We start from the raw sequence: 15,145 nt of genomic DNA, 5'->3' as shown, positions 1-15,145 counted from the left end.
TACATTTCTCTAATAGTAGTGATGTTAAGCATTTTTTCATATGCTTGTGTGAGATGACAGAAAATATATATATTGGTCTCTGCCCCCAGTTCCTGAATCCTAAAACCTTTGTAATTTCCTAAGTTCTAAGAACACTTGGAATATCTTTTTTCTAATATTTGGTCTGATTCTGAATTTCTAGAAATTTCCTGGGTGATAGGAGTGTCTTTTGTTCTATGAGATGACGCTGGTGGGCCCCTGGATCAGGGCTGGTCACCAGAAAGAGCAAGCTATATTACAAGCTTAGAATTTTCAGCCCTGCCCTGAATTCTCTAGAGGAAAGGAGCTAGAAATGGGAGTTGATAAATTGATCATGCCTACGTGAGGAAGCCTGCATAAAAATCCCAGTAGTACGGGTTTTAGGGAGATTCTAGGTTGGTGAACAAATAGAGGTACTAGGAGAATAGTGGGTCCAGAGCAGGCATGGAAGCTCTATCCCATCCCACATACCTTGCTCTATCTTTTCCATCTGGATATTCATCTGTATCCTATCATATTCTTTTTTACAATAAACTGGTAAACAGTAAGTAAGCTGTTTACCTAAATTCTATAAGCCTTTCTAGCAAGTAATCATACCTGAACAGGAGTCCTGAGAACCTGATTTACAGACAATCAATCAAAAGTACAGGTAACAACTTGGATTTGTGATTAGTATCTGAAGTCGGGGAGGGCAGTCATGTGGGGCTGAGCCCTTCATCTGTGAGATTTGATGCTATCTCCAGGTTGAGAGAGTCAGAATTAAGTTAAATTATGGGATCCCTGGGTGACTCAGGGGTTTAGCACCTGCCTTCGGCCCAGGGCATGATCCTGGAGTCCCGGGATCAAGTCCCAAATCGGGCTCCCTGCAAGGAGCCTGCTTCTCCCTCTGCCTGTGTCTCTGCCTCACTCTCACTCTCTCTCGGTATCTCTCATGAATGAATAAATAAAATCCTAAAAAAAAAAAAAAAAGAATTAAATTATAGGACATTCAGCTAGTGTCACAGAATTGCTTGGTATGGGGGAAATCCCCGCATACTTGGTAACCAGAAGTATCAGAAGTAACAAGTTCTGTGTAAGAATATAAAGAACACACAGGAGGGAAACCCGAAAGGCCTATTTCTAATATAGCTTATTGGCTCTTTGTCTTCTTTGGAGAAATGTCTGTGCAAGTCTTTTGCCCATATTTTAGTTGGATTTTTTTTTCTGGATTTTTTTGTTGTTATTGTTGAGTTGTAGTTCTTTACAGAAGTTCTTTATACACTGTGGATAAACAACTCCTTAATTTATCAGATACATGGCTTGCATACATTTTTCTCATTCCACAGGTTGCAGTGTCCTTTGATGTGCAAAATTTTTTATGTCTAATATATTCCCATTTGTCTACTCTTGCTTTTTTTTGGCTGTGCTTTTGGTGCCATATCCATGAAATCACTGCCAAATCTAGTATCTTGAAATTTTTCCCCTGTATTTTCCTCTAAGAGTTTTCTTTTCTGGTTTTACATTTAATCTTTAATCCATTTTGGGTTAATTTTTGTACATGATGTAAGGTAAGAATCCAACTTCATTCTTTTGCATGTGGATATAGTTTTCCCAACACCATTAATTGAAGAGCCTCTCCTTTCACCATAGTGTAGCCCTGGCAGTTTTGTCAAAGATCATTTGACTGTACACATAAGGGTTTAGTCTGTTGAGCTCTAGTCTGTTCCATTGGTGTATGTCTTTCTTTATGACAGTACCATACTGTTTTGTAGCTTTGTAATATGTTTTGAAATCAGAAGTGTGAGGCCTCCAACCTACATCTTTCTCAAGATTGTTTTACGGAGATCCTTTGAGATTCCACAGGAATCTTAGAATTTTCTTCTATTTCTGCTAAATATACCATTGGGATTTTGATAGACATTGTATAAAATCTGTAGATCACTCTGGGTAGTATGGACATCTTAACAATATTAAGTCTTCCAATCCACAAGCACGGAATGTCTTTCCACTTATTTTGTGTCTTTAATTTCTTACAGCAGTGCAAAACTAAGTTTTTAAAAGGCCATTTTGCTTCTCAAGCAAATTCCTATTCATTTATCAAACAAAGAAATCTATGGTCATCATTAGTTATACTAACTTACTCAACAGAGTTCAAAAAAGGTAGTCAGTAAGGCTAATAATAGTCTCATTTACAAGAGCTGTAAGATAAAATACCAACATGATCAGAACAATCAATTCCTGGGGCACCTGGGTGGCTCAGTGGGTTAAGAGTCTGCCTTTGGCTCAGGTCATGATCCGGGAGTCCAGGGATTGAGCCCTGAGTCAGGCTCCCTGCTCAGCAGGAGGTCTGCTTCTCCCTCTCCCTCTGCTCCTTTCTCCCCCACCCGTTTGTGCTCATCCTCTCTCTCTCTCTCAAAAAATAAATAAAATCTTTAAATGAAAAAAAGAGGGATGCCCGGGTGGCTCAGTGGTTGAACATCTGCCTTTGGCTCAGGTTGTGCTCCTGGGGTCCTGGAATTGAGTCCCACACTGGGCTCCCCGCAGGGAGCCTGCTTCTCCCTCTGCCCATGTCTCTGCAGTGGTTGAGCGTCTGCCTTTGGCTCAGGGCATGATCCCAGGATTTTGGGATCAAGTCCCACATCAGGCTCCCTACAGGGAGCCTGCTTCACCCTCTTGTGTTTCTACCTTTCTCTGTGTCTCTCATGAATAAATAAAATCTTAAAAAAGAAAAAAAGGCCCAATTCAAGCTTTTCTGAAGACAAAGACTATAATCTATAAAATGAGGAACACACTGCATGGAATTAATGGGAAATAATAGAAGAAAACATTAGTGAACTGTAAGGCACATTAGTGAACCTATCCCAAAGAAACAGAGAAAAAAAAATTCCTCCCAAACGAAAAGAGATCAGTGAGCTATGGACAGTGTAAATGGCCTAATATACAAGTAATTATATATTATGGAAGTGGGGCAGGCAGAAAAAAAAATTTTTTTTAAGATTTTACTTATTTATTCATGAGAGACACAGAGAGAGAGGCAGAGACACAGGCAGAAGGAGAAGCAAGCTTCATGCAGGGAGCCTGATATGGGACTTGATCCCGGGTGTCCAGGATCACGCCCTGGGCTGAAGGCGGCGCTAAACTGCTGAGGCACCCAGACTGCCCAGGCAGAAAAAATATTTTAAAAAATAATGGCTGAAAACTTTTTAAATCAATGAACTCTATAAACCCACAGATCCAAATTCAATGAATCCTAAGCACAAGAAACAAAAAGCTACACTGTAAGCAAATTGCCCAAAAGCAGTGATAAGGAGAAAATCTTGAAGCAGCCAAAGAGAAAAGTACATAATACTCAGAGAAACAAAGAAAAGGATATCAGATTTCTTGTTGGAACCAATTTAAATGATAACACACACACACACACACACAAAATGATAACACAAGACAGCAACATCTTCAAAGTACTGAAATTAAAAAGAAAATGCCGACCTTGAAATCTATACTAAGCAAAAATCTATCAAAAATGAAGACATAATGAAGATATTTTTAGATATTCAAAAGATGAAAGAGTTCATCACTAGCAGACCTGCACTAAATAATGTTACCAAAAAAAAAAAAAAAAAATTCCTTCAGGCAGAATGCACGAGAACAATAGCTTAAGGGCCAAGACAGGAGAAATAGAAACACATAGGAAGCCTTAAGAGAAAAGATCATCAGGTTCACCTATAAACTTAGCATGGTAAGCACACATTACCACCACAACTGTAAGGAAATTAAAAAGTAAATGACAAATAGAAAATTCATTTGTAAATCCTAACACAAAATAACTTCCCTAATGTTTTTTTTTTCTAATGTTTAAAGAGCCTAAAGCAATGCATATAAATTGGAAATAGCAAACAGCCAATAAATAAATGGATGAAGAATATTTATGCCCAGTTTTTGGAAATTCAGCCTGTGCTCATTAATGAAAAACTACATTGAGACTATAATTTTCCACCTCTCAGAGTGGCAAAAATCCAAAAATTTGGTAACCCACTCTGTTGGTGAACTTTTAAACAAGTTCTCTTATACACTGAAGGTGGGATTATAAATGGGTATAGCTTCTACCAAAATTACAAATGGATATACCTCTAACTCAGCAATTCACTTTGAAAAGTCCTTTCTATACACATCTGTTCATATGACATATGTAACAGGTTATTCAAAACAGCATTATTTTTTATAGCTAAAGACTGAAAGCAATCCTAAGGAGTATGAATAAGGGCTTAAAGACCTTACGTGCATTATAAAGTGAAAATCTGTGCATCTATAAATATGAATGAGAAAGTCTCTACGAAATAAAATTGAAAGATCTCCAAGATATATCACATTCCATCAATTCTAAGATGTATATTTTTTCACATTTGAAAATCTCTGAAATTATTCTGTAGCTTAAGATCTGTGACTTAGGTTATAATTGGCAGCATGTCTCCTTTCTTTGAAGTACTTAATATATTCTCTTGTGTTTTAGAATCACTGACATGTGGTGTCAGTAGAGACCAGCAAGGTGCAGAACCATGTGTAGAATATGCTTTTAGTTCAAAAACAATCTATTAAATGCAATATAGTATTCTGGCTTGTAGCCTGGAACAGAAAAAAAAAAAAAAAAAAAGATGTTTATGTGGGGAAATCCAAATAAAGTCTGGAGTTTAGTGAATAGTTCACATCAATGGTGATTTCTTGGTGTTGACAAATGTCCTGGGGTAATGAAAAGTAGCATCAGGGAAATGGGGAAGGCATATACAGGAGCCTTCTAAAATCTTAAATTATTCCACCATAAAAAAGTTTGTTGAAATAGTAATTTTTAAAATGATCTATTTTTTTGCATTTTTAAAAACTCAAGGCAAACCTAACAAACTAAAACCTCTGGGGAAAGGCAGTGTGAGGAGAAGTAGACAAATATAGACCGAGAGAGAGGAGCCACAGAGAGGGGCCAGTGGAAGACTGCTCACTTTATACTGTGTCAGAACCATGTAACTGTATTTACCTATCCAAGTATCAAGTTTAAAAATTATAAGGGGCACCTGGGTGGCTCAGTGGGTTAAGCATCTGCCTTCAGCTCAGGTCGTGATCCCAGGGTCCTGGAATCAGGTGGACATCAGGCTCCCGGCTCAGTGGGGAGTCTGCTTCTCCCTCCTTCTGCTCTTGTGCATGTGTGCACTCACTCTTTCTCTCTCCTTCCCTCTCTCTCTCCCCCTCTCTCAGATAAATAAGTAAAATCTAAAAAAAAAAAAAAAATTTTGAAAACAGAAGTACCACATTACTGGCTATCTACCTAAAGAATATAAAACACTAAGTCAAAGGGATATATGCACCCCTGTGTTTACTGCAGCAAAATCTACAACAGCCAAATGATGGAAGCAGCCTAAGTGTCCACTGACTGATGAACAGATAAAGAATATATGATATGTGAATGATGGAATAATATTACTCAGCCACAAAAAAGAATGAAATCTTGCCATTTGCAACAACATGGATGGATCTAGAGTATAAGGCTAAGCAAAATAAGTCAGAGAAAAACAAACACCATATTTTACTCATATGCGGAATTTAGGAAACGAAACAAACTAAGAGAAAAAAAGATACAAACCAAGAAACTGACTCTTAACTATAGAGAACAGGTGGTTACCAGAGGGGAGATGGCGGGGGTGCAGAGAAGGGGGCAAAATAGGTGAAGGAGGTTGAGAGTATACTTATGCTTTTAGGTTTTTTTAAACATTTTTTTCATTAGGCTACACACCCAACAATGGCCTTGAACTCACAACCACACAATCTAACGCTGCGTGTTCTACCCACTGAGCCAGCCGAGCACCCCAAGAGTACAGCCCTGAGTAATATATGAAACTGTTCAATCACTGTATTGTACACCTGAAACTAGTAGAACACTGCATGTTAACTCTACTGGAATTAAAATTTTTAAAAATACATATGTATTTACCTGATTTTAATAAAGTAACAGGGACAAGAAAAAAATAAAAATAAAAACTATAGAGTGCCTGGGTGGCTCAGTGGGTTAAGCATCTGCCTTTGGCTCAGGTCATGAGCCCAGGGTCCTGGGATCCAGTCCTGAGTCAGGCTCCTTACTCAGTGGGGAGTTCTCTCCATCCCCTGCCCCTCTGCCTGCTCGTGCATGGATGCTCACTCTCTCTCTCTCAATAATTAAAATCTGAAAAATAAAAAAATTAAAATAAAATAAAAACCATAAGAAGGTACTATATGAGGGGCAGAGAGGATAAAGAGGTTATTCTAAATAGAGCTTATATTTACAACCTAGAGGCCATGACAAGAATCCATGACTTGGCTGTGGAAGGTCTACAATCTAAAATTCTCCACCCATTGGGGGGATCCCTGGGTGGTGCAGCGGTTTGGCGCCTGCCTTTGGCCCAGGGCGCGATCCTGGAGACCCAGGATCGAATCCCACATCGGGCTTCCGGTGCATGGAGCCTGCTTCTCCCTCTGCCTGTGTCTCTGCCTCTCTCTCTCTGTAACTATCATAAATAAATAAAAATTAAAAAAAAAAATTCTCCACCCAATTTTATGTAAATGAATTCATGGACATTTTCCTCAGTAGAGGGACATATATCCATCTGTACACTAGAATAATATGCATCCATATATATCTCTAAATATACATTTAGACACATATTTATGACAATGAAAGATTCCAGTATACTATATCAAGTAGAAAAAAGTAACAAAAAGTATTTATAGTGTTTATTTTGTTAATGTAAAAACATCTCTTTATAGAGATGTCTATGTATATAAATATGCACTGAACAATCTAAAAGGCTAAATGTGGTAACCATTAATGCTGTTCCTCACCAAATATTTCTGGCTTGCTGCCTAACAGACACATTCCTGCTCCTCTGTGGTTGGGTGGGAACTTGTGATTAATTCTGGCCACAGAGTTATGAGTGGAAACAACCATTAATTATGGATTCAAGACCCTCCACAGGCACTTTTTCCTCTAACATAGGCACCAACAATATCAGAGATGATTGTTGCTCATAGGCCTAAGTCCCCAAGCAATTACAATAAGCAGAAGCCCCTGCTGACCCACAGTGGATTTGAAAGAGATTTAAATTTTTGTTTTAACCTGCTGTGATTAAGGAGGGAGAGGGAGGGTTGTCATTATAGTAAAACCAAGTCTAAACTAACTGATAAAGAGAAAACATCCTTGCAAGTAGGATCTCTGACGATTTCTGTGTCATCTTTTTAAAAAAAAAAACAGCACCTCAGAACTCTAACACTGATTTCCCCTCAGGTCATGGTCTCAGGGTCCTGGGATAGAGCCCCAAGTAGGGCTCTGTGCTTAGTGGGTTATCCTGCTTAGGAGTCTCTCTCAACCTCTCCTTCTGCCCCTCCCCCTACTCACTCTCGGGCATGTGTGCTCTCTCCCTCTCTCTCTAAAATAAATACATAAATCTTTTTTAAAAAAATAAAAATAGGGCAGCCTGGGTGGCTCAGCAGTTTAGCGATGCCTTCAGCCCAGGGCGTGATTCTGGAGACCAAGGATTGAGTCCCACGTCGGGCTTCCTGCATGGAGCCTGCTTCTCCCTCTGCCTGTGTCTCTGCCTCTCTCTCTCTCTCTCTGTCTCTCATGAATAAATAAATAAAATCTTAAAAAAATAAAAAATAAATAAAAATAATAAAAATAATGAGCACTTGTATCTTAGAAACTTTATTTTGGGATAGAAGAGAGGCACAGGTCTTAGCATGGGCCATAGCATCAAGCAGACACTGACTACTCAGAGATTATTATCAGCATATCTCAATCTAGAGCAAGCTGAAAGCATCCTCATTAGGATCCTTCAGCTTTCTTTGTTTCATTCCATGCTCACTGAGCAATCTAGCAGTAGTGAAAAAAGAACAGAATCATGAGAATAAACTGCTGTATTTTGCATGAGAGGATACAAACATGCATACATCTGTACATACATATATATGTTTGTGAATACACAGAAAATCTCTGTAAGACATAGAAAAGGTTATGTCCATTCATTCTGAAAAGAGAAGATAAGTAGGTGACAAAGAAAAGTGAGAGCTTACTCTGTGCCATTTATTCTTTTATTTTTTTTTAAGATTTTATTTATTTATTCATGAGAGACACAGAGAGAGAGGCAGAGACGCAGGCAGAGGGAGAAGCATAAGCACATTCCCTGCAGGGAGCCCGTGGGACTCGATCCCAGGACCCCAGGATCACGACTTGAGCCAAAGGCAGATGCTCAACCACTAAGCCACCCCGGTATCCCTGTATCTTTATTTTTTTAAGGATTTTATTTTATTTTATTTTATTTTATTTTTTATTTATTTATGATAATCACACAGAGAGAGAGAGAGAGAGAGGCAGAGACACAGGCAGAGGGAGAAGCAGGCTCCATGCACCGGGAGCCCGATGTGGGACTCGATCCCGGGTCTCCAGGATCGCGCCCTGGGCCAAAGGCAGGCGCTAAACCGCTGCGCCACCCAGGGATCCCCTAAGGATTTTATTTTTAAGTAATCTCTATAGCCCATGTAGGGCTCAAACTCATGACCCTGCGATTGAGTCACATGTTCCACTGAGTCAGCCAGGTACCCCTGTTTTATAACTTTAAGTTCTGAATTAAGCACATGCACTATCTATTTAAAAAAGATAAAAGAAAAGCTTTAAGAAAAACACAAGCAACTCTAAGTGAAGAGATAGAGTGTTATTTAGTGGGTCATATTTCAAAAATATAGAAAGCCTACTAAAGCGGCTTGCATGGACCAATGATGAATGCATCATGAACCCAGAATCATAAAAGCACCTCAATAGCATGGAACATGATTAAAGGGCAAGAAAGATGACGAGTACTACTTTCTCAAATAAGTTCTAGGAACTGCCAACTGATATTCAAGAAAACGAAGAAAAATTATTTCCACTGCTTCAAGGCTTTTATTACTGAATCTCGATCCTATTTGAAAGCTTCAGCATTGTTAGCAATATGACTTATTTTTTCTCCTCCATTAAGAAAAACAGACTGGGGGATCCCTGGGTGGCCAGGAGTTTAGCGCCTGCCTTTGGCCCAGGGCACCGTCCTGGAGTCCCAGGATCGAGGTCCGCGTCAGGCTCCCGGCATAGAGCCTGCTTCTCCCTCTGCCTGTGTCTCTGCCTCCCCCACACCCCCTTGGTATGTCTATCATGAATAAATAAATAAAATCTTAAAAAAAAAAAGAACAACAGACTGAATTGTTGTTTCCAAAGAAAAATCAAAAGGTATTGAACAAGGCTTTAATAATATGGGAAAAGTGAGCACCTGGATGGCTCAGTCTGTTAAGCAACTTGATTTCTGCTCAGGTCACGACCTCAGGGTCTGTAGACAGCATCACCTGGGTGGCATGGAGCCTGCTTAATATTCTCGCTGTCCCTGCTTGTGTGCCCCTCTCTCAATTTCTCTCTTTCTCTCAAGGAAAAAAAAAGACCACAATAAACCTCCCATACATATATTACTTTAATTAATTAGTAAATAAATAAAAATGGGGAAAGAATCTCAAAAGGTAGGAAAAGAACACTTACACCATATATAGTAAACTGTGATTTCTCTAATTTATATCTGTGTAATATTTTGTACACATGATACACAAGTTACCAACTCTTGAACAATTAAATTAGTATATACTTATTCATCTTGAAATTCCCAAAAGAACCTAATACTTGTTATCTGGCCTTATTAGAAATAAATGACATAGGGGCACCTGCTGGCTCAGCTGGAAGAGCATGTGACTCTTGATCTTGGTTGGGGTCATGAGTTCAAGCCCCAAGTTAGGTGTAGAAATTACTTAAATAAATGGAAACTTTAAAAATAAATAAATAAATAAATGACATAAGGTAGTTGACTCCACATTTTTACACAAACTTCATTTAGCTGGGGATGAGGAGTTTCTGGAAACGGAACTGCACAGAAACTGCAGAGTCTCCATGGAGATTCAGTCCTGGCATTCTACATTGGCAACGGCTCAGCTCTTCCAGCTACTTCACATTCACTGAAGTCAGAACTGTCTCTGGCCATAATTCTTCTAGGTGCTAATCACACAGTTGTTAGTCAAACATCCAAACTACAGTGTTTGTAAAGCCTTTCGTTAAAAAAAAAAAAAAAAATCACAACTTCCAATCATCCTTAATTGCGGGCTGATCTTTACCTAGTTTCCTTAAACAATTCCTTCCAAAGGTCTCTAAGCTTACATTTCAAACATCCAGCTCTCCCACTGCTTCTAACAAACCCACCCTGTCCCATGCATATGGTTTCTCAACATTTGATATCAAAAATATCCCATATCCCACCAGGACACAACAGAGTGACAATAATGTACTCAACTCAGGATAATAGGTGAGAACTAGCCAAGAACTTAAAAAATAGCACGAGGAGCACACAGAAAAATATTAACAACACCCTAACTGCCTCTGGAGGCACACTGTAAGAGTTCTTACCAGCAGCACTTTCCAATTGCACCAACATCTCTTTGAGGGCTTTCTCTAGACAACAGGCCCTATTTTGGCCATCCTCACAGCAATTCAAAACTATCACTCACTCAGCCTTAAGTTCCTGATTAAAAAATATCCCAAGCCCCCTCAACCCTCATTCGTTCTATACGTACTGCTGTCAGATTTCCCCTATGGGATCAAACTCCAGTTAGCACAGAAGTAACCTGCCTCATAATCAGCATACCTTTCTCACTCATAACCCTCTCACGTCCCCACTCCCCTTGGAGAGTTTTCTGGGATCCTATCCCAAAGAAAGGACTTCGTTGGAATCCTTGATTCAGTCTGTGCTGGGGAAGCCAAAACAAGACAATGGCCACAGTTTTATATATGCCTATATATTCTTAGTAAAATTATTCTGAAAACAATCTAATTACAAAAAAACAGCATTGCACAGGGTTATGTTAAATGAGGTGTGTAATAGGTACACAAAAAAATTGACATTATTTAAAAATTACTTTTGGGGCATAAAACAACAAAACTTAGTAATCCTATTCATAAATATAATAAGAATAACATTTGTTTTCTGACCACTTTAAAATAAAGCCCTTGGGATCCCTGGGTGGCTCAGCAGTTTGATGCCTGCCTTCGGCCTGGGGCATGATCCTGGAGTCCCACATCGGTCTCCCTGCATGGAGCCTGCTTCTCCCTTTGCCTGTGTCTCTGCCTCTGTCTCTCTCTGTCTCTCAAAAATAAATAGATAAAATCTTTAAAAGATAAAAATAAAAATAAATAAATAAAAATAAAGCCCTTAATCCAAAGCTTTTATTTGGGAAAAAAAAATGCTTATTGCTTAGCCTTCAAAAAACCCCAACACTGTTATTTTGGAAATTCCTAAAAGTATCACATTACCAAAAGAAAAAAGACTCCTCCTCTTTTGGAGGAAATTCCCATTGCTGGTGGGAATGTAAATTGGTGTAGCCCCTGCAGAAAACAGTATGGACGTTCCTCAAAAAATTAAAAATAGGTGATCCCTGGGTGGCTCAGCGGTTTGGCGCCTGCTTTTGGCCCACGGCATGATTCTGAAGTCCCGGGATCAGGTCCCGCATCAGGCTCCCTGCACAGAGCCTGCTTCTCCCTCTGCCTGTGTCTCTGCCTCTAACTCTTTCTGCGTCTCTCATAAATAAATAAATAAAATCTTTTTTAAAAAAATAGAATATATGATCCAGCAATTCCAATACTGGATATGTACCCAAAGAAAATGAAAATACGAGTTTGAAAAGATATATGCACCTCTATGTTTATTGTAGCATTATTTACAATAGCAAAGATATGGAAGCAACCTGCACATCCATCATCCATAGACAAAGAAATAAGGAAGATGTGGTGTGGGTGTGTGTGTAAAAATATATGCATGTACATACAGTGGAATATTACACAGCCATAAAAAAGAGAGGGGATTCCTGGGTGGCTCAGCAGTTTAGTGCCTGCCCTCGACCCAGGGCGTGATCCTGGAATCCTGGGATTGAGTCCCGCATCAGGCTCCCTGCATGGAGCCTGCTTCTCCCTCTGCCCCCCCTCCAACCCCCATCTCTTATGAATAAATAAAATCTTTAAATAATAATAAAAAAAAAAGAAATGAGAGTGCCATTTGGTACAATGTTGATGGACCTAGAGGGCACTATGCTAAGTGAAACAAGTCAGACTGAGAAAGACAAATACTATATGATTTCACTCATAAGTGGAATCTGAAAAACAAAATGAATAAACAAACACAAAGCAGAATTAGACCTGTAAATACTGAGAACAACTGTGATGGTTGCCAGAGGGGAAATGGGGAGGGAGGTAGGTGGATGGGCAAAATGTGTGAAGGTGAGTGTGAGATACAGGTTCCAGAACAATAAACAAGTCACAGGGATGAAAGGTACGTCACAGGGAATACAATCAATGGTACTGTACAGCCTCGTATGATGACAGATGGTGGCAACCCTTGTGGTGAATATAGCACAAGGCAGAGAACTGTTGAATCACTGCATGTGTCCTGCACATCAAACAGATGTAACATTGTGGGTCAACTATACTTCAAGTAAAAAAGAAAGAAAAAATTAAAAAGAAAAAGAAAAACATTCCTTTGCCGTTGTACTTAGAAATGGTTGTCTTCTGAATCTTTACATTTAACCCCTAAACATTGATTTGACCAAAATAACCTGAATAGGTTCTAATAGATAAAGGATGCTTTCTTCAAGGTTTATGTTCCTTTTCCTGGAGATTACATTAAAGTATTTTTTCATTTTGGAGCAGAGTTATTATTCAATTTAGGTTAACTACCAAGTCTTGATTCTCGTTACTGGCAGAATGTAAGAGCGCTGGGAGACAAGTCCAGGGGATACAAAAAGGATATACCCAAGATATCCAGGGAGTAGAGTCTATCCCCAAACCCAGCAATCACCAATCCCTGACAACTGCCACCACAGTAGGGACAATGGTGCTGTCAGCAGGAAAGAAAAAGCAAACTGGTGTCACCGTGATCAAGAATGGTTCCTGCTGGTTCTAGAGGGGGAGAAGGGAATCAAACAAACCTCAAGGCTCCTTTCACATTCATTCAGAGACATCCCTCTTTGAGCATCAGTAACATTCATTGATAAGCCCCTCTATGCGACAGATTTAAGAGATGTATTACCCTGTTCTACAGGCTCCTATCACTTCCCAGAGATCTGGGTCAAGTGTGAAATCTGTTACAGCTCTTGCAGCAGCCACTGCAAGGATGACACCATAAAATGCACTCACATATATCCTCAGTAAATTTGTGCTTCAAGCTCTTTCAGTCACATTTTAAAATTAGAATATATTAATAGTTGTTAAAATCCCAACCTTGATTGTATTTGCTAGCTAAATCCTAAGCTCTTATTTGACAGTTTATTGTCAAAAAGGAAATAAATCCATGTTAAGATGATTCAGTTTCATGTATAAAGTGCATCCAACAAGCTATCTAATGACAGTATCACAATAAAAAAATTCCAAGAGCAGACTGAGAACAGCTCCGAAAAATGTAAAACCGTAACATTAATTCTGTTATACATTCACGTCAAAGCAGTTCTTCCTCAGCACCTATAAAAGAATGTGAAAGTCAGAATGTTTTTCCAGTTCTTAGTTCAAGTCACACACACCAAATCTAGTTCTTAAAATACTTGGCAATTTTCGTCTTTAGTGCCTTCAATTCAAGAAACAATACTCAGCTTAAAAGGTGCTCTGTAATTACTTCTTACCAATAAATAATGTATTTTCAAAAATAAACAGGGTGGGATGTCTGGGTGGCTCAGCGGTTGAGAGTCTGCCTTCAGCTCAGGGCATGACTCTGAGGTCCTGGGATCAAGTCCTACATCGGGCTCCCCATGACGCACCTGTGTCTCCCTCTGCTTGTGTCTCTGCCTCTCCGTGTCTTTCATGAGTGAATAAGTAAAATATTTTAAAAAATTTTTTTAAATAAATAATAAACAAACAGGGTATCTCATTTTAAATTCTATTGTCTGGGATGCTCCTGAGATTCAAATTAGAGATACAGAATTAACTGGAATGGAGACCTTTTACTTGAGCTGTGTTTTATTTTTATTTTTTTTTAAGATTTTATTTATTTATTCATGAGAAATACACAGAGAGAGAGAGGCAGAAACACAGGCAGAGAGAGAAGCAGGCTCCATGCAGGGAGCCTGATGTGGGACTTGATCCAGGGTCTTCAGGATCATGCCCTGGGCTGGAGGCGGTGCTAAACCGCTGAGCCACCCGGGCTGCCCTGAGCTGTGTTTTAATAGAAATAGGTATATTATTAACCATAGGCATTTATATATAGTATATATACAGTATTCATATATATAGTACATTCATATATAGATATGATTCATTATATATCACAATTAAGCTTTTTCCCCTCTTCTCTTTTAAGGCTTAAAACACAAACCTACACCCACACCCCCCAGTCCCATGAGAAAGACACCTTAAGACAGATCGTTTTCATCACACACTGGAAAAAATAATTCACTTTGTGTAGGAATTATGGAGTGACATTTCCATCAAAGAATTCTCTCAAACTGACATTGTGTAAATGAAGAGAGCAAAACTACATAATGACTGATTCCTTCATTACCTGTCTTCACTGAGATGATGATTTAATAGTCTCATTCTTTCAGGGATATTGCTATAAATCTTCACATCTCCTCCTCCCTTCCTCAATAATACCTGGCTCAATCCCTTGTTCAACATAGTTGCTCAATAAATATTTGTTACATGGATACACTAATTAATTCCATAACACAATTCATACAACTACAAATGAGCATAAATGAGCAAAATGCAGAGAATGACTCAGCTGAGATGGTCCTAAAATTAAGGGCTTTGCAGAATTCAGAATCTGTAATGATATTATAGCATTATGGATTGGGTATAAAAAGATCAATGTCATAAACTGCAGTGCCAAGAAAGTAATTTTACTTTCAAATTAGAACTTGAAGGAACAACAAATACCATCCACATTGGGAACAAGATGTTTTTCTTTTGTGAAAAGTACACTGCTGCCCAAATTTTAATAGTATAAAAGTGAACTACCTGAGAAATGAAGTAATGTATGATATTACACAATTAGAATGAATTTACCCAGCCTAGCTTCCGTAGCTTTTCAGA

At 38.9% G+C, this 15,145-nt stretch overlaps 1 protein-coding gene across 17 annotated transcripts in view; it reads right to left on the bottom strand.

Annotated features, from left to right (window-relative positions):
- Window positions 1–15,145, bottom strand: part of CDC14B (cell division cycle 14B) — a 102,814-nt gene that overhangs the window by 79,020 nt on the left and 8,649 nt on the right. The window lies entirely within an intron of this gene.

Source organism: Canis lupus, chromosome 1 (assembly GCF_003254725.2).
Source record: "Canis lupus dingo isolate Sandy chromosome 1, ASM325472v2, whole genome shotgun sequence".
NCBI classification, from domain to species: domain Eukaryota; kingdom Metazoa; phylum Chordata; class Mammalia; order Carnivora; family Canidae; genus Canis; species Canis lupus.
Note: the sequence above shows the minus strand (reverse complement) of the source record. Positions and strands in the feature narration are given on the sequence as shown.